This window comes from Lycorma delicatula, chromosome 9 (assembly GCF_047948215.1).
Source record: "Lycorma delicatula isolate Av1 chromosome 9, ASM4794821v1, whole genome shotgun sequence".
Classification (NCBI taxonomy): domain Eukaryota; kingdom Metazoa; phylum Arthropoda; class Insecta; order Hemiptera; family Fulgoridae; genus Lycorma; species Lycorma delicatula.
In genome coordinates, this window is record NC_134463.1 from 119,637,508 (window position 1) to 119,659,182 (window position 21,675).

At 26.5% G+C, this 21,675-nt stretch overlaps 1 protein-coding gene across 5 annotated transcripts in view; it reads right to left on the reverse strand.

Annotated features, from left to right (window-relative positions):
• The window catches only part of LOC142330773 (uncharacterized), a 507,371-nt gene extending 487,541 nt beyond the window's left edge, over positions 1-19,830 (reverse strand). For 4 of the 5 annotated variants that reach the window (XM_075376225.1, XM_075376226.1, XM_075376227.1 and 1 more), the window contains exon 1: positions 19,578-19,830. The gene's annotated coding sequence lies outside the window, so the exon portion shown is untranslated. The remainder of the gene's footprint in view (positions 1-19,577) is intronic. The other variant, XM_075376224.1, reaches the window with a different exon arrangement.
• Between the last annotated feature and the right edge of the window lie 1,845 nt (positions 19,831-21,675).

Below are 21,675 nucleotides of genomic sequence, written 5' to 3' on the forward strand. Positions count from 1 at the left end.
CATAATTACCGGAATATCAAAATAAGTAGATTAAAAAATTTATATATATATATATATATATAAACAAATAAAATTTATTGAAAATATGCCACAAAAATTTTAATAACAATCTAGTTAAGAAATATTTTAATGCGTCATGAATTATTAATTGGAAGTTAGATAACAATTTTTTTAACCAACAATTTATTCAAAAAAATAAAATTAAATAATATCGGCAAAAATAAAAATACTGTAATAAAAAATCTATTTATAATTTCGAATATTAATATAAGACGACAAATAAAATATTACCAATTAAACTATTATCAATCCGTAATTTGGCGTCGATTACATAATGTTGAAATTTAGACTCGTTAAATAAATATTACTTTTTTGAATAGATTATTTACGTCTACTTGTTCCTCATAATTTTTGAAACTATTTTTTATAATTTTACACCTATCTATTTTTGTTAACTAAAACATTTTTTAAGCTAAATCTTTATTTTATAAAAATATTAAAATTTTCTTATAAAACTCAATTTTATGATACATTTTAATTATTTTTTTTTAATTTTTGTAATCAAAATTAATAATCACGATTTTATTATTTTTCTACGAATGGCTTAAATTTAAAATTGTTTAAACTTTTTCAGAATTTTTTAGGACCTCTTTTTAATAATAATATTCGGTACTTACGTATTAGCCCGTCAACCAATAAATTACAAACTTCTGGGTTACTATTAACATCGCCCGATATAACCATTTTTACAAACATTTATATTTATCTATTTTATAAATATAATTTAACCAAATTTAACCTACGTGCGCTTCGCTCGCTAACCTTGACTATAATTAACACAGTAATGTTTTCAGTATTTAAATAATAACTTCGGTAATTATTGCAATTATTTATTAGTTAAATAATGAAAATATTACTGTTAATTAGACGAGGTTAACGAGCGAAGCGACCGTAAGTTTACTTTGGTTAATTTATATCTATAATTGTAAGTAGTAATGCTTATATTTTTAATATGTAAAATATGGTTATGATCGATGATCTGATATGTTAATGCCCAATATTCTTAGGTTTTGTATTTATTTTATATGAAATTTTGCAACAAAAAAACCCTGTAAAACCCACTTGGATTTTATTCATTTTTGGTATTAGTTTTGAATTTTTTATTAATTAATTATTTTCAATTTTTTTTTATTTATTATACGCTGTAATTTTATACGAATTTAAATTACACATTTACATTTTTTTTTTAAATTGTCTCTTCCTTTGCCAAATTCGTCCGGTCTTCCGCTTCACTGCTGATCTTCCGGTTGAGAATGGCGCTACTACTTTTGCCGTTGCCACGGCTACTCTGACTGTTAATGACAACCCGACTGTGGCCTCAACTAATCAATAATCTGAAGCGGCCGGGTACACGGAAGATAAGGATTAATCAAACTAAGACGAGCCGCATGACATTCGCAATGAGGAGAGGATACTGCCCACGGGTTCACCTTGATGGCATTTTAATTCCGCATACTGTAAGCGTAAGGTACCCGGGTCTTCACCCGGATCGTCGTTTGACGCGGAAGGCTCATGCGAAGGAGTAGAAAAAATAATTTAATACGAGGTTCAAGGAAATGTACCGGTTGCCGGGCAAAAGGACGAGTTATCTTTGTCTATTAAGCTATTTTTAAACTCGGCAATATATGGAAAAATGGCGTCCGACTGTAAGGTACGGCAAGCGAGTCAAATGTTAAAATCACACAGAGGTTTCAGAATAAACTAGCGAGATGGATAAAAATGGCGCCGTGGTTTGCTAAAACAGCGAAACCGACGAATATTTGGGTCTACGGTACATCAAGGAAGAAATACAACGTTTCAGTTTGAAATATAAACTTCGGCTGAACGAACACCTTAACAAATTGGCCGTAAACCTCCTAGACATCAGTCAAGTACTTCATTCACTTCTTCTCTATTTCTGTTTCACGTTAATTTTTAACTTTTTTTATTTTTGGTGTAATCTTTTTTCTTTTCTAAGCGTTTTATCGATCTGCGCTATTTTAATGATTTTTGTTTGTTTTTCATTCTACTATTCACAGAACAGTTTTTCAAAGTGAACGTACTACTTTCTACCCTCAGAAGTTCTATATAATACTTATAAATAACCTTTCAGGAATTTCAATTGGGATTCCTTTTTAACATGAATATATGTGATATAGTTTTTTTACGGTTCCCACAAAAATGAACCTGATTTTAAAAAGAAAAATATTTATAATATAGATAGGCCTAAAAAAAAAGCAGTTCGCAAGAAACGTAACTGTACAAACCTCAGACTTTATTAAAAAAGAAAAAAACAGAGAAATGACGTAAAACGATTGTTACCTAGTAAGTAAATTAACGTTCTCTTAGTCTGTGGGAATGAAATATAAATATATATATATATATTTTTTTTTTTTTAACTTCACGTGTAAATACTTAAAATATAAGAATGACATCAAGATACTAAAATACTCGTTTAAAAAGATCTTCCACTGAATTTATGTGGATAAAGTTGGCAAAGGAGTTGCTATATATTCTCGGTACAGACAAATCGTAGCTGTATTTTAAAAACTGGTTCCTTCAATGATTTCATGAGTTTTCCTTATAACTGTTTGCATTTAAACTAAAAGTATTATTTAAAGAAAATAAGTATTACATAAGAGCTACGCGAGTTTTGTACAAAACGTTTTTTTTCTAAAACTACATAAATAAAATCGAAAATAACAAATATCTCCAATTTCCCCCACTTCCATTGGAAAATTTACACATAATTTTAACACGCCCTAATAAAATATATATATATATATTCATCCAAAAAAAAATATTTTTTTGACTCATAATACTCGGAATGCGAAAAGTTGAGATTTGTCAAATTTGCGAATAGGTAATTTTTCATTTTATCTTTATATATATATATTTGCGTGTGCGTGTGTGTGTGTGCGCGCGCGCGCGTGTGTGTGTGTGTGTAAATTTCCAGTACATTTGAAGAAGGAAAACACCGAGGAACTTGATATCTGACCATTTTTAAATGATAATTTAAACATAAAAAAACGTCTATTGGAATTTTTTTTGAAATTGATGGTTTTGAAGTAAAATAAATTCCCAAATGGCAAACCATATTCTTTGAACCAATTTCTGTAGATCACTAAGATTAAGATTCGGAGTGCTGTTCAATCTGGATGCTGGTGACGGAATTTTTTATAGCGACTAAATATCCATTATATACAGACAATGGCACTAAATAAAAACAAATAAATAACCACTATTATATAAGAAATTCAGTAGAAATAATTACTGTAAATTACAAACATTTTTGTTATAAATTACAAAATAATCTAATATTTGTATCGATATAAAAAATTATGAAAGAAAATTCGAAAAGTGAATGAACTTATAAGAGAATACGATAATTATTGCATATTAAAAAACTATACAAAAAGGGGATTTAATATTTTTTTTTTATTTTATAAAATATATAGTTCCATTAACGGAAATACCAATAATCAAAGATAATTAACAATAAAAAAGATTAAAGTTTCATAAAAAATAAATATTTATATGGTAAAATAGATATTTTACTGTGTTTATATAGATCCCATCCGGAACAAATAGATATGCACGGAAAAAAGAAACTTCCTCAGAATTTCCTTGGTTCTATCAACAGAAATCTAAAGTAAAACTTTGATCACATCAGCGTAACAAAATATACAATAATTATAAAATACAAATATAATATAACCGGTTAAATCCTTTATTAATAATTAAAAATAATAATATATTAAATAAAACAGACGCTAAATAAAAAAAAATTAAAAAACTACAGAATAATAGCAAGTCAAAACATTAGTGAAAATTATTTGTACAGTTATTTCAAACATGTTAAACGGATGTGGAGAATTCATTTTTTTATCGCTTTATTTACAAATTTATCGACAGAGTAATGTTGTTTCTCTAATTAAAATAATTTAATTGTATTTTAAATAAATTGATGGAAAGATTTTTAAACGGTTCATTTTTAAAAAATTGCAACGGATCATATTATTGCCCGTTTTCATAAGCCGAATTACACAAAAAAAGTTTTATTGTTTGGTTAGTTTTTTTAACGAATAAGTGACAATTTTTTTTAGCATAGACTGTCCATTCATAAACGCATAAATAAATATTTTAATTTATTAAAATATCGTTTATATTTTTCATATTTATGGATGCCATATAATGAATGATTGAAAACTTTTTTTAAGAGATGATATATTACAGAGACGTAATAAATATTTCATATTGAAATAATAAGCCTAACACTTTATTATCATGATTCATAGGAAAATACTACAGTTAGATTTTGTGGCAAAACGAAATCTGATCGTCCTACGAGAATTTAACATCTAACAAAACACCCAAAATTTCGAAACCCTGGGAGCACTATTTAATTATTTACTATCAAGGGACCTCCTCTATGAATCATGAGACCTTGCCGTTGGTGAGGGGGCTTGAGTGCTCAGGGATACAGAGTAGCTGGACGGAAGGTGCAACCATATCGGAGAGGTATCTGCTGAGAGCCAGACTAAGGAATGATTCCTGAAAGAGGGCAGCAGCCCTTTCAGTAGTTGTTAGGGGCGGGAGTCACAATGACTTAAACGGCCACATCAACATCACTCAGTTCTCTGACTACTGCGCAGCTGAAAGCAATGGAAAACTACAGCTGTTTTTTTTTCCAAGAAAATGTGGCTCTCTGCATTTTCAAAAGCAATAATGGAAGGAAAAGTATAGCGACAAGGGAAGCAATTTTAGGCCTCAGATTAATAGTAGAAGGAAGATTAAAGAAAAACAAACCGACATACTTGGCGTTTAAAGACCTAGAAAAGGCATTCGATAACGTAGACTGGAATAAAATGTTCAGCATTTTAAAAAAATTAGGGTTCAAATACAGAGATAGAAGAACAATTGCTAACATGTACAGGAACCAAACAGCAACAGTAACAATTGAAGAACATAAGAAAGAAGACGTAATAAGAAAGGGAATCCGACAAGGATGTTTCCTATCTCCGTTACTTTTTAATCTTTACATGGAACTAGCAGTTAATGATCTTAAAGAACAATTTAGATTCGGAGAAACAGTACAAGGTGAAAAGATAAAGATGCTACGATTTGCTGATGATATAGTAATTCTAGCCGAGAGTAAAAAGGATTTAGAAGAAACAATGAACGGCATAGATGAAGTCCTACGCAAGAACTATCGCATGAAAATAAACAAGAACAAAACATACGTAATGAAATGTAGTAGAAATAACAAAGATGGACCACTGAATGTGAAAATAGGAGGAGAAAAGATTATGTAGGTAGAAGAATTTTGTTATTTGGGAAGTAGAATTACTAAAGATGGACGAAGCAGGAGCGATATAAAATGCCGAATAGCACAAGCTAAACGAGCCTTCAGTTAGAAATATAATTTGTTTACATCAAAAATTAATTTAAATGTCAGGAAAATATATTTGAAAGTGTATGTTTGAAGTGTCGCTTTATATGGAAGTGAAACTTGGACGATCGGAGTATCTGAGAAGAAAAGATTAGAAGCTTTTGAAATGCGGTGCTATAGGAGAATGTTAAAAATCAGATGGATAAAATGACAAATGAAGAGGTATTGCGGCAAATAGATGAAGAAAGAAGCATTTGGAAAAAATATAGTTAAAAGAAGAGGCCACTTATAGGCCACATACTAAGGCATCCTGGAATAGTCGCTTTAATATTGGAAGGACAGGTAGAAGGAAAAAATTGTGTAGGCAGGCCACGTTTGGAATATGTAAAACAAATTGTTAGGGATGTAGGATGTAGAGGGTATACTGAAATGAAACGACTAGCACTAGATAGGGAATCTTGGAGAGCTGCATCAAACCAGTCAAATGACTGAAGACAAAAAAAAACTATCAAGTAAATAACAAAATTAGGCTTTAATGATATACGCATTTTAAATCGTTTAATGATACGTGAATTTTTAGTTTGAAAAATTCAAAACGTGATTGCGATCGAAATCGAAACCTTCCGAATGAAAGGCAGTGACGGTAACACTCTACCACGGAGGTCGGCATTTCGGGTATATTATATTCGTTTATTTCTTCAAACACAAAATAATATATATATATATATTTGTAGACTTATTCTCTTTAATTTCAAAGTCTACTTCCAATGACCTTAAGTAATTAAGCTAAACGATAACCGGCAAATGTTGTTCATATATTTTTGATTATATTTATTTTCAAATATTAGAAATATCGTTATTGATTAAACTATTTTAAATAATGACGTGATAGAAATAACACAATGAAATCATTTATAAATAAAAAATTATTATCTTAACGATAATAAACAGAAAATTTATTTCGTTAGTTTTTATATATATATATGTATATATATATATATATATATATATATATATTTTTATGTATATATATATATATATATATATATATATACATAATACATTTATTGAAATTTGGTGTAACATGTTCTGTTTTAACGTTACAATTTCAACAAAAATAGGCTAAGGAAATTTTTGCTCAATACTGTTATTTTTTAGAACAATCACGCGTAATATATGCTTGATTTTAATAAATTGCTAATTTTTTATGAATTATTTATTTTATTAATAAACAGATTTGTAAAAATTTATAAAACAAATTAAAAAAAAAATATTTTTACCTAATTTTCAATCAATTTTCGCCAGACGTAATAGATAATTTGTATTCGTCAATAAATAATAGAGAAAATAAACGTAAATTTTACTTTATTACAAAAAATAAATTTCTCTGAATAAGACTATACTGCTTGCTTGTCGTTAATATCAACAATTAAAGAGCCGTCCATTAATTAAGTAACTAATAAGGAGAGAGAGCGGGTTTTAACAAAATATTTCATTTTAAATTCTGAAGGGAGAGGTATAAATATTTTTATGTAAAATTATCTTGCAGAAAATACCGTTGTAAATTACCCAATTTTTTTTAAAATTAAAATCAAATCAAAATTTAAAATAAAAAGGTTTATAGCGATTTTTATTTTAGAAAATGCTGTTAAATTATTAAAACGGTTATAAAATTATTCTTTTAAATCGATTTTAAAATTTTTTTTAAATGGCTACCTTATGTCTAATCTCTACCGTAAATGTATACCCTAGTAGATAACGCTAAAAAATAAATAAAATTTCTAGTATAAAGAATTAGAAATCTACCGTATAATTCTGCGAACGAAATTAAAATTAATCAAAATCAAGTATTTAGTTTTCGCAAATCAACCGAAAACTTCCATCGTAAGAAATTTAAATTAATCTTTTCAAAGAAACAGCGAAAAACCCCGATTAAAGATTTGCATAGAAAAACTAAACTCATGAAAAATAAAATAAACGCACCAATTCGTTGTACCCAAAACTTTAGAAAAAACCAGAATCGAAAAATTTAAATATTTATAAGAAACGTTCCTACAGAACTGTTCAGAAAAAATGATTACTCATTATAAAATTCTAAAAACAAAGAAAGCGTACAAAATAATTAAAGGGACCTGCGACAAAAAAAACCTTTCATAAACGCAAGAGATAAATTTTAAAAATTTATCTCTTATCTGTTGAAAAAAAAAACATTGCTCTGTAATATAGGATAATTAAAGAACGGGCAGGTGACAATTTTGTATATAGTGTTTTTATATGGTATAATTTTTGTTCGAATTTTTTAAATTTATTTAAACATATAAATATACATGTATATCTTATGACACTCCCGGTAACGTAAGGATTCCAACGTGGGGTCATATATAAAATTCGGTTCAGTGGAACAAACATAAACCCTCAATACATTAACTTCTTTTTGTCCAGTCGTGTAAAAATTAAGCATTACAGCACTACAATTAAACCCGTAAGTCTTAACGTACGGGAATAAATTAAATAAATAGTAAAATTTGAAAAAAGAGAACGAATAAAAAAATAATTCTCAAATATTCAACGAAAAAGGCGAAAAAAATTTCCGATTCGATAAATACGAAAAGAAATATGTTTTACGGGTATATTTTAAGAACTGACAAAAATAGATCGACAAATGAACTATTAGAATTTTTTAAAAACAAAAAAATGAATTAACTTAGCTCTCGGGAAAAATATTAATTAAAACATATGTTTCTGAAAAGGAAATTCAAATAGAGAAACAAATAGATCGACAAATGAACTATTAGAATTTTTTAAAAACAAAAAAATGAATTAACTTAGCTCTCGGGAAAAATATTAATTAAAACATATGTTTCTGAAAAGGAAATTCAAATAGAGAAACCTTTTAAGGGAAAAAAATTTTAAAAATTGGAAGATTTTTCAAGTCAAAAATAAAAATAACCAAGAATTAAGACCCGATGATGGGAAGAAAAATGAAACATTACAATTAAATGACGAAGGAATTATGGAAAAGAGAAAACGACAGATTAAGGAGAAATAAAAGCTATAACTCGGTCCATAATGGCCAAACAAATCGAGAAAGAAAAAATACTTAACGCTTTTATTAAACATATATATATACAAAATAATTTATAAATACGTACGGAAAATACAAAAAACCCTCAAAAACGCAAAATAACTCATTACAACATAGCAACTAAACCCAAAAGTCTCAATGTATCAATATAGTAAAATTAATTTTAAAAAATTAGAAAAAAAGGAAATGAAACCTGCAGAATAAAAAATAATCCCGAAATATAGAAAAAAAAAGTGTTTGTGTGTGTATTATATTTAACAATTCTCCTTCGTATAATTTAAAAATAAATAACACGCTAACACAGCGGATCAGCAGTATTGCTTGTTTAATAAATATATTACTAAAAAATAATTAAATTACGCTCAATAAGTTGACACATCTTTATTAAATAAAATTCCATTAAGAGTAGAAAAAATGAAAATATAAAAATCTTTTTACGAGTATTAATTTTTAGATATTTATACCGGAAATGAAAATATACATTTAACAAGCAGTTAAAATGAAATGAAGACAAGCACCAATAAATATACAAAAAAAAAAATACAATAGAAACAAAGAATGGCAAAATTAAGATCAAATATAATTTTTCATATCTTTGAGAAATAAGTAGTAGAAACGGAACAGATGAACTAATGATAGACACCAAAAATCACAAAGAACTAAACGTTTACATAAAAAATACTTACAATAAAAAGGGCCTTTCTATAAATCCAAATTAAGGCATTATAGCACAATTGTAAGAGCGGTAATCTTGCACGGCATGGAAATTACAAATACAAATGGAATAGTAAATCTACTCAAGATAGAAAGAAGAATTTATACTCCAACAAAAATGACAGACCGACATCAAATAAAGAAATACACAATAAAATTGAAGACCTGAAAGTAACAATAAGAAAACGTCGGCTGAACTTGTCGGTGGACACATAGTCTGAATGAACCGATCAAAGCTAAAAAAACAGATTTTCATAAAACTCTTATAATAATTGTAAATTAAATAAAATAATTGTTTGCCGTACTTTGTTTCTATTGTCTTTTTTTAATATTTACTAGGAATTGTTATCATTTAATTTTAACTGTTTATTATTAGGAATTTAGGAACTATAAAGGTCAAGATAGCTACGTTAAAAAGAAGAAATAAGAGCTAAAAAAAAAAGTTCAACATTACAGAAAATGAATGCTTAGATCAAAAGAATACAAAAATAATTTTTTTTTATCAAAGGTGAAAGCTGAAGATGAAAAGAAAAAACTTATCAGAGGAAAACGAACTTAAAAATGATCTAAACAGTCATAAAAATGAAGAACTTCTGGAAGAAAAAAAAAGAAATTACATGAAATAATATTTGCGTATTCCTTGAAGGCCTATCCGCGGAGAAAAAAAAACTGTTAAAAACCTTAGCAAATTTAAGATTAAAAAAAAAAAAAATTCTTTGACATATATTTTTATAATTTTATTCTTGATATAAATATTACATTACTCGTCATCGTAAATCAGCTGATTTCGAAGTCTCAGGATACCGGTGTTCTTTGGTGGTTGGGTTTCGATTAACCTACACGTCTTAAGAATGGTCGTTCTGAGTTTGTTCAAGACAACACATTTAATGTTACATTTACAATAAAGTTGTTTTTGGCTTTAATTGTTGATGCGTCTATAAATAAAATAATTTTAAAAAAAATTATATTAACAGTGGAAGGGAATTTTCTAAAATCTGAAGGCGTTTTTCGCAGATTTAAAGGAATCTAAAAATAACTTTTACGATTATCTCATTTTTTAGATATTTCTTTTAAGTACCAATCTTATTAAAATCATGTTAATGATGATTTATTTAAATAAATATAGCGTAAATGGGCCATAAAAACATGTCATGATGTAAATTTACAAATTTTTTTTAACTTTTAATAAATTATAAATTTATTTAAAAATTTTTACCTTGAAAAAAAAAACAAATTAATAAAATTCATATAGTTTAATAAGATATTAAAATAAGATTTTAATTTTTAAATGATTTATAAACACCTAATTTTTATTTCCTTGTACGAAGTAAAGATGGTGAAAAATGTCGGTTTTCAGATTTCAACAGAAATATCCATTTTGACCATCCCTGAATCCATTTTCATTAGTTTCGGCATGACGTCTATACGTACGTACGTATCGCGAATAATTCAAGAACGATTAGCCGTACGATGTTGAATTTTTAATTTAGGATTGTTGTAATATCTAGTTGTGCACATCCTCTTTTGATTGTAATCGACTGAACCAAAAGTCTCCAAAAATGCCCAAAATTCAAAAGATTTGGATTTTGGAGTTTTTCTTAATTGCAGTCATAGGCAGACCGTCATTGAGAGCTTTTCAACGATATATCATAACTGGTACTTATTTTCACCGGTTCCAGAGCTTAACCAAATAAAATTTTAATTAATGAAATATTTGGATGTTAACGGAAGGCATATCGGTTCGAATTAGACTTCATCTTTTTTTTTCTTTTTTTTTTTAAATATATTGATTTATTAATAATTATTAACCTCTCATTATAAAAAGATGTTAACAATAAATAATAATTCAATAACAAAAAAAATATCAAAGTTATTAATGATATAAAATTTTACGTACTTTTCATTAAAAAAAAAAGTGTATGTGTAATTTAATAGCCGTAAACTCATGTCTGTCTACAACAGATTTTTTATAATAAAAAAAATCAATATCGAGAAACGCTAAACTTGAACATTATAAAACAATAATTTTACCTACACCTTTATCTGAATTCTTGAATTTCTTTACAAAAAAAAAATTTGGAAAGAAATGTACTACGAAAAAATTCAAGGTCTGATTCTAGAGAAAGGAATCTAAAAACTAAGAAAATATTTTATAAAAACTGGGAGAGATTAGATTCTTTTGAGGAAAAAAAATAAAAATATTACGGACATCTGTATACAATAGGAAACAGTAGATTAACGAAACTAAATTTAACTTTTTTTCAAGACAGGAAAATTAAAATCAAATGGTTTCAAGAAGTCGAACCGGTTAAGATATTAAAAGAATATATACTGGACAGATTTCTTTTAAGAACGTTGATTTCAGAAATTAATTTCCAGAGGAAATTAATTTCTGAAATCTTAAAAACCCTAGAACGAGCAATAGAAAGAATAAAGAAGCGTCGAGAAAGAACGATTAAATACTGGAAGTACAGGAAATTGAATACTTTATTCATCGTGGGTGGTCCAAACGAAAAACTGTTTAAATGACTGTAAATAAATACTAAATAAAGATTTAAATTATAAACATCTACGGTTGTTACAGGGGAAAAATATCGACAGTTTTTCTGAAATTAAAAAAAATAATGTAAAACTTATAACATAAAGATATACAAATTAATCGGTTTAATATAAATCATACGGTTCCAAGTTAATAACATTTTTATTTTAATAGAACTTAGATATATTTTTTAAATCTCATAATTTTATAACAAAATTAAATACACCAACAGCCTAATTATTTTACTATTTAAATGCGAAGGATAAATGATTAAATCGATAGAATTATAATCGCTCTATTTAATCGAAATTATGATTTTTTTTAAATATTAAAAAACAAAGATACTTTTTCGGAATCCATCGGCCAATTTTTGTTTAACTTAATACTTGTAAAATAGCTTGTTTTTTAATGTTTAATTAAAAATATGTTACAAAATTTACATTTAGACGATACAAAATACAATTTTTTTTTCAGTATTAAACAGAAACAAATTCACACTATGTTGAAACATTACTTCAAAAAAACGTTCATTTCTTTATCTATGTCTCCATAAAAATATATCCTTTAATTCTCCGGATGTTCCATTTTCCCTTTTATTTCGTTCTTCGGCACAATTCAAAAATTCTAAATATTTTGTGTACTCTCATGTCTCAGAATCGACAAAATTTTCAAAACGGTTCACGTGAGGCGTTGAAAGTTGTAGTCTACCAAATAAGAAATATCGTCGTAGGATTTCCATTTATCAGATATAATTATTGAAATAACTATAATTAGTAAAGCGTCTTTGGTACGATCAGAAACAGGATACATAAAACACTGTTTTGTTTCTCTACAGATTCCGCCGAAAATCCACCGGTTTGGTAGAATTCTTCCTCTATTGTATTTTCCTTTTTAGAAAGAAGACTCGTCGATCTCCACTGTCATACCGGGACCGCCAATTTTTATCGGATTTTTCAATAGATTATCTGCACAAACTTAAAACATAATATTTCTTCCGATCGGTGATATTTTCGGCATCTTCAATTTTTTAAGACAAAATTTAGTCGACAAAACAAAATAATTTTTTTAAGCGTTAAATCGCTGCCTTTTAACCGCGTATCTTTTCTTACATATATATTTTATAGGTATGATCGTTAATCGCACAAGCGACGAATACTGTTTGCGCTATAATTTCATTTCATTTCACGCTTCTTTGTACAATATCTTACAGGGTACAATATTTTTCTTTCTTGCAAAACGTTTACTGCTTTTTCAGTACTACTAACATCTCGAACGATTGAAACAAAAGTGTATGCAGCCATTCTGTTCAGCAATATAACAACTTACAAATAACAAATACAAGAAATACGAACCGGTGTTCGTATTTCTTGAAGAGACACGGTTGTTTCTTCACGGGTAATTTTGAGTTATTTCTCGGGCTTAATTTTTTGTTAATCGCTTCTTAAAAAAAAGTAATTATAAATATAATCTAACCAAATTTAACCTACGCTCGCTAGTCAAGGTTATCGAGCGTAGGTTAAGTTCGTTAGATTAATTTATAATTATAAGCAATAAAGTTTATATTTGACCTCTCTCAGATACATTTGGAAGACCGATATTTGAATAAAATCGACGATTAGAAATAAAAATATATAAGCGCAAATATTTTCTGTGAAGTTATCGTTCTGTCCTCTATTTCTTCAACATAATTTTAACAAACATTAAAAAACTAGCTATTTTACTAGTATTAAGTTACAAAAAAAACCACAGTTAAAAATTGGCAATCGGATTTCGAAAAAAAAACCAAAATAAATTATAAATTAAAAGAAGTACAATAATATTATTTTTGTTTAAAAAAAGAATCCTGTATTTACGGACAACCGTAATTTAGCCTTTTTTATTTTTATCTGTGCTGTATTATAATATTATTTCCTGTGTATAATTTACGCCAGAACACCAGTTTGTTGATGTTTCTACTACAAGGAAATGATTATCTTATCTTTTTAAATCGGTAATATTCTCCGTTCTAAATATCCATTTTTATTGTACTAGATATACTTATAAAATTTTACGCTTTTTACATTCAATTAAGCCTAATTTTAAATTTGTATTTTATAATAGAAAATACAACGTTATTCCTTTATGTATAATATTTTTTAATTTACAATTTACTTACTCCTGCGTACCTCACGCGTTTCACAAACGTGTACCGCTCAATTATCCCGTACTTGTAAAGAACAATTAATATAGTTTTTTTTTTGTTCGTGAATTTATTGTTAAGAAGTTCGTTAGAACTTCGCCGGTAATAGTCCGCAGAACTGGACGGCACGACGAAGTCAACGAACTATGTTTACAGCTCTACACACGACCTAACCTAAAAGTAAAATAAAAATGGGGGAAAAATAAGCGTGAAAAAATTATATTTCAGTTCGATTAGATTTGTAATAAAGAATATTTTCAAAAAATACCTCGAATTTTGTTAGACAACATTTTTTTCTTCCATTTGATGAACCGCGGGACTCGAATATGTCACTTTTTCTCAAAAGTGTGGGTTTACGAATCGCGCCGTTAAATAGCAGAACTTGATATTACTAAGTACCGTACAAAAACTTGAAATAATAAAATTTAAAAGAAAATACAGCTTATTTTAATAGTAAATGCTTTTATTTCAATTAAGTACTGAAGACGAAACAATTTTTTTGATTCGCATCACTTCATTAAAAATAAAATAAAAGTATTAGTTTACTAGAGATTATAGCTGCTAACACAAAAAACACGAACAGTAAGAAAGTGTTGCAAATGCGGCAACAAAGATCTGTTACATAAAACAGAAATAAATTCCAACTGTAAAATTTTTATTCTACAATTAAAACTATAATCGATGGAGAAATAAAAAAAAAGTTAATTTAATAATAATATAAAATATGTTCACGGATACGATAAAAATTGCAGGTTACATTAACAAAATAATAAGTGCAATATTATATCACGGATCTTAGATTCGTGACGGGCATTACATAATAGTTTTATTAAAAAATGGAAAAATAGTGTGTAAAGTAGGTATGTCCATAATAAAAAAAATTGGCCTATAAATTTAAAAAATGTATATTTTTAGTTCTAGAAAGGAAATAAATTTTAATAATAAATCCAAAACATAACAATCGGTAATTCATAAAAAACATATATAAAAATATAATCTAACAAATCACAGCGATAACAAAGAAAATTACAATGAAATTGTAAACCGTATACGGTAAGTCTCGCAGATATTTCTTCCGCTCAAAATTTCTTCAGCGAAATGATACCGATATAAAAAATTAATTGTACTTTACTATATTTCTATTATCAAAATCCGTTATTAATTTAGAATTTTCTTTAAAAAAATACACGTTAAATATACGTTATAGACAATAGTAATACAATAACACGATATTAAAAAACTCTTAAACGTTCAATATAAGAAACAAAAAATAGAAAATATTTTTACAAAACTCTTACCGGGCCGATTTCATTTATTAAAACAACAAATGTAGTATATATTGCATATAAAAGAAATCGGGCCGGTAAGTTTTGTAACAAATTTTTCTATATTTTGCTTATTATATGGAACGCTTAAACATTGTTTAATATATATATTTGTATATTACATATATTTTTTTTTAAACAAAATTCTAAATTAATAACAGATTTTCATAATAGAAATGTATTTGGTTTTCCGATCTAGAAATCTGGATTTTAATCGTCTTTTTATACGACGAAAAGAATGAGTTCTTTAAATTTAAAAAAATGACTTCTTTAACCGTTCTTTAAATACGCAATAAAGCTTTTACCCGACGGTAGTACGCGATGTATCTTACGAAAAAGCTACTTGTGAGGAAGGTGGAAATATCGGAGCTTCTGTTACATAGTAAGTTATTTTACTAGTCGAATTGTAGGCCTGATCGGCCATTTTCTAAAAACAACCACTCTTCGAGCTTATAGTAGTTTAAATATATAAGATTAGACATGGTGAAACCAGAAAAAAAAATACAATTTCTAAATTATTATTTTTATACTATTAGAACAGACCACTGTAGACAGAATTTTTCACAGTCACGCTTAAATTGCGTGAAATCTGAGAAAAAATTTAAGGATCTTTTTGGCCGATATACTCGTGTAATTCTTTCTCTAAATCAACCGCGCAATTCTCGAAGTTTAAATTTAAAATGAGATTGACGCAATTACGTTCATTCTAATATTTTTTTTCTTTTATTTATTTCCTTAATTATGATTTTTTCAACAATGACTATACTAAAAGAATTCTATTTTTATCATCGACGCATAATAATAAATATGGCGCAAAATATAGGCGTAAAAAAATTTTCGGAAATTAAAATCTCCCCGTTAAACTTGTCAATAAGAAAATTTCTATAACTGTAAGTACATAATTTTAAACAAAAAATAAACGGTTATAAAAAGTCTGGCTATATATAACTTGTTAATTAAACTATTAAAAAATACAGATGAATGAGTACATTATAAAACGTGAAATAATACAACAAGAAAAAAAGTTGACGCACTGATCATTAAATACAAACGATAGAAAACTAAAAGTTCGTTTAATTGTTGTATGAAATAAAAAAAAAACACTAGGCCTTTAAATGAAATGAATAGGCTTTTTAAAATAAACAAACTCGGAAGGGGATGCCAAGCTACAATTAACTCATGGTTGCATTGTAAAGTAAAAAGTACGGGTTTTAGTTATTGCATAACTTAATACAACATTAATTCAAAAAGGATTAAAAATTTAGTAAATGTAAAATCATTATTTTGAAACGGCTAAAATATTGATAAGTGTTAAATGCCGTGTTATATTTATTTTTTTAATAAAAAAAATTATATTTTTTCAAATAAAATAAGTATTTTTATAAATTTTAGTTATACGTGTAAAAAAAAAACTTTTGTAGTTAAATTCGGCTCCAATATATAACGATAATTCTTTAACCGTATAAAATATTTTATAAATTTTTATTTTAAACATTACAGATTGAAAAATGAGTTAAAATTACTACTAATTAATTTTTTACTAATTCAATAAATAATTCCAGCCTCCTGAATTTTTTAAACAATTCATTACTTTAATACATTTAAATTATTTAAATGCCGATACTTAACAGTATAAACGGGAATTATTTCGGCCAGAATATGAGTTAAAAATTAAATCACAAAAATAATATCGATCGTGAAGTTAAAATTAAATTTAACGGGTAGCGTTTACGCCGTAAAATACTTATTAAAGAATTTATAATTTAAAAAAAAAATAAGGAAAAATTACATTTTTTCTTTTCTTTCAAAATATAAATCTAAAAATATTTCTATTGTTATAGTTATAAAATATAAAAGTAATTATTTTTAAAAATAAAGCGTTTTAAATAAAAAATAACAGTATCAAATCGCAATAAAATTGAAAAATAATAGACATTTATTTAGGCTTCATAATAACAGAAAAAGGACGTAAAAATAAACATTTATTTTATTTTTTTTTAAATTATAGAAATAAAGAATAATAGTTGTAAAAACCGTAATTTTTTATTAATAAAGTTCAACTAGAAAAAATTCTAGGTAATTTATTTTTATCTCCCAAATACATAAAATATTCTAAATAACCGGGAAATAAAATTATATCTAAACCAATTTGTTAATATACTTTTAGCCAATAAAAAGTTTCTCTTCAAGATAAAAACACAAAAACATGAAATAATTTAAAATAACTAAAAATTTAATTAAATCGTAATTTTTAAAAGAGCATCAGATAAAAAAAATGAATACAGTAAAGGTATTTAATTTTCACTGAAACATTAACAGGCAAAAAAATCATAAAATGGAATCCAAGCGTACGCGTAAAAAATATATATTAAAAACGATTTAAAATACAACAAACTAAATAGCAATATTTTAAAAAATAGGCCTTTATGAAATTAATATAACTTCTCACCAAGATTGTAACAAAGATTTTTTTCGATTAACTTTTGTAACTAAAAATTAAATACCGATAAAAAATTTACTATAATCATAATATTAATTTATAATTCAAAATCTGAACAAAACTAAGTAAAAAATAAAATGCTGAGAGGAATAAAACTTTTATTGTTAATAAAAATTATTTATAAATCCTAGAAAACTATTTGTTAAAAAAAACTACATGCATACTACCAGTACAAACAATATATAGATTTATTTTAAAAATAACTATTAAAAGAAGTAAGGCCTGAGTATTATTAATAGACGGAATGAATTCAATGTAAAATAATTTATAGCCTTAAGTATTAAAAAAGTAAAATAATATTAAAGTTTATGCATAAATTTACAATGAAAAATAGAAACCAGTTTTTTTATCAAATATTCAAACATTTTTCAACGTTAATCGATTTATTATATAATATTAAAATAAATAAATATCGACAATTCTTATTGCAATAATAAAAATATCTCAGAATGATACAGAATATAGAAATCAAACGATAAATAAAAAATTGTTTTAAATTATTAGAACAAGAAACAATTTAAAAAAATGATTATTCATAATTTTAAAATAAATAATTAAATTTAAATTAAATAAAATTATAAAAATAGTATACATTAAATTTTTTCTATAATTAAATAATTCCTCAAATAAATATAAACCAACCAAAATAGTTTAAATTTGTAAAGAAGAAAAATTATTATAAGCCTAGAAGCTAAAATGACTTTCAACTAGATAAAAAATAATTTAATAAAAATTACAAAATCTAAAACTACAATAAAAAAATATACAGCATTTTTTTACTAATTATCTTGAATACTGACATTAGCCTATAAGGAATTTCTTAACATAAAATAACATTTCAATGATAAATAATAAATGGTTATAGGCCATACCGGCAAACTGTCATATAATTATTTTCTTCGTTTAACGAACAATATAAATTAACAATGATTTATTAAATAAAAAAACAAAAAACAGATATATTACGCAATATTTAAAACAACCGATTTTAATGGAAAATAGCAATAAAAAATAATAAAAACGAGATTACGCAGATATTTTTTAAGCAGTTTTTGTAGTAAACGAAAATATTAAAATCAATTTACTTAGCTAAACCAATTATAAAAATTATATGTAATTTCAGTATAAAATTAAGCAAATAATGACTTAAGAATATTATGTAAATAACATATTGCTAACAAAATTTAACGATTTTCTACCGGAAAACCAAAAATACTTAGGATTTAGTTGGATTTTTCTATTAACCGGTTAAAAAAACAAAATTGTTAACAAAAGATACAATACAATGTACGAAGGCGATACAAAATGTTTATTAAAAAAAAGGAAAATGAACTATAAGAAATTCGATAGAAATAAGTGAAACACTTTCAGTAACACTAAAATATATTCCATTAAAGATATTCTATCTTAAATAAACAGACCTCTTCGATAAATACTCAAAAATTAAACAGTAATAATATCAATTTTTTTTTTTTTTTTTACTTCTACAACGCAATACTCCTGAAAATAGAACCTTTAAGTTTTACTCAAAATTAATAATAAATATCTAACGTCTAACGAGTTAAAACAATTCAATTTGACTAATTCTTTCAAAAGATGTATAAATTTTTTTATTAAACGTTTAACTTTATTTAAAACCAGGTTTAAGATAATTATTAAAACACGAATTAATTAAAGACGTGACCGTTTACGGCTATTGTACAGTTAAATTATTGAAAAATTAATAGTAAATATTAAATAAATAATTTAAAAATGCATTAGATATTACGTTTAAATATTTTTAAACAAATGACGCTATACTTACTAACAATACAGGCCGGTTCGCACTATCAACAGACACCGCATTCGATATTTCCTTTGTGTGTTAGGTTATTTACTAATTAAAAACATTTAAAGAATATTTTTCTGAAAAAACAAACCTTTATATTTATCGTCACTTTAGTTCCAGTAACGCGCACAATTTAAATTTGTATAAATAAAATATAACACTTCGTAACACGCGCGCACAAACACATAAAATATGCACCGTTTTATAATATTCACAATGAAATCGTCTTCGCCCGTATCCTACTCGAATGTTGTTGGACCACGGAGCCAGTGAAGCACAGAGGTGGCACGAGTTTAAAAGAGGGGATAAGTTCGAGCATATCCGTAAACGTTCGGTAGTTTACGGTCGACTGCTCCGCTATCCCCCCTTACACCCCTGTCCGTTATGCACACTAACACAACCAACATGGAACTCGTCTCACTCTCGCTGTCGAGTCGCCTTACAGCTCTGTGTGCATGTGCATTGGCGTTCGTTTGAAAGGGACAGTATCCTCTCTCCCTTCCACGTATATCTCGGTTCAACACGACAGAATTCAACATTCCACACCAGATCGTTGTGTGAAAGACGTGGCTCTACTTGTAACTCCTGCATTTCCTTTCGGTTTTAACTTCGCGGAAGAAAATAAAAATAACAATTTCTGAATAAATCGTTTTATTTTAAAACGTTATAAAAATTTTAGTACTTTCCAATGTAATAAAAGATATCTATTTAAATATTTTTGATTTTATATTACGGTAGATTAAAAAATACGTAATAAACGAAAAAAATATACGGTTGCATTAAAATCGATAATACATTTTTAATATTTAAAATATCCCTTTGTATATCCTGTAAAATATAATACAGGAAAAATAAATAGTTGTAAAAATAATTTTTACCTTTTTATAAATAATACGTTTAAAAATTCTACAGCGTTGCCAGTTTGATCAAATCATTCGTTTTCATTTAGCTTTGAGCTCCACACTCGAAAAGTAACTTCTCGTTCGAAACGAAACTTACGTCCTTCAATAAACGATATTACAGAAAAATGACTTTTTTTTCTTTTAATCATCACGATTAACAAATTAAATAAACCTGATTCTATAATTTAGATGAGTCACTTACGCGGTTCAACACTACAGGAATTTTACTTATAGTTTTAAGAGTTTCATATCAAATCTTTTCGACCGATTTAATTTCCAATACCCGCCTGTAACATAATATTTTAACAGTCCCCTTTTTTTCTGTTATAAAAATTTCACTAGAATATAAAACCACCAGAACTATTTAACTTCAAATGTGGTTGAAAGCGATAAATTATGTTTTTCAGGTACATATAATATTGCTTATCGTGTGGACAGATTTTCTACTAATGATAACAATAGTATTTTTTCTGTTACAGTATTCCGCATTGTTGATCAGATGATGTTATTCTATTGATAACTTTGAAATAATAATTTTTCAAATAATTTATTGTATTTTCTGTCATAAATAAAAATATCTGATGTGGACAACACGTGACTTCCTCGTAATCCTTTTAAATTACATTTACACATTTAAAAAAAATGTAAAGTACATAAAGTTTTATTTTATTAATAACACTGATAAACATAATTTTTGTTTTCTAACATGCGATACACGATTTTAATCTGTTTTTTGATGCTGAAAACGAATATGAACTCAGAATCTTTCTATCAGCCATCATTTTTGAAAAAAAAATTAAATTTTAATTAGTATTTTTAGTATTTATATATAGTTAGTATTTTTAAGGTTCTATATCGTATTTTGTTAGCTCATTTTTTATTGTTTAACTTTTTTTAACATACTTTTTAAGCTACAAATAAACAATACTAGACAAAGAATTAAATCATATCATAGTCACATATTATGACATCTATCTAATACTGAATTGTGAGCCTTCATGGACAAGATTAATCATGTCTGTGCAGGTTGAAACATGTACCTGAAAACACAGTTGTGTTGTTTGTATTACGAACTGAATTTAAGAATGAATTAATTTTGTACAGTCTTATTGCTGCGTTAAGTTTCATAATTGCGGTATCATAATGCTTCCCAAATCAGCTGATTTGGAAGT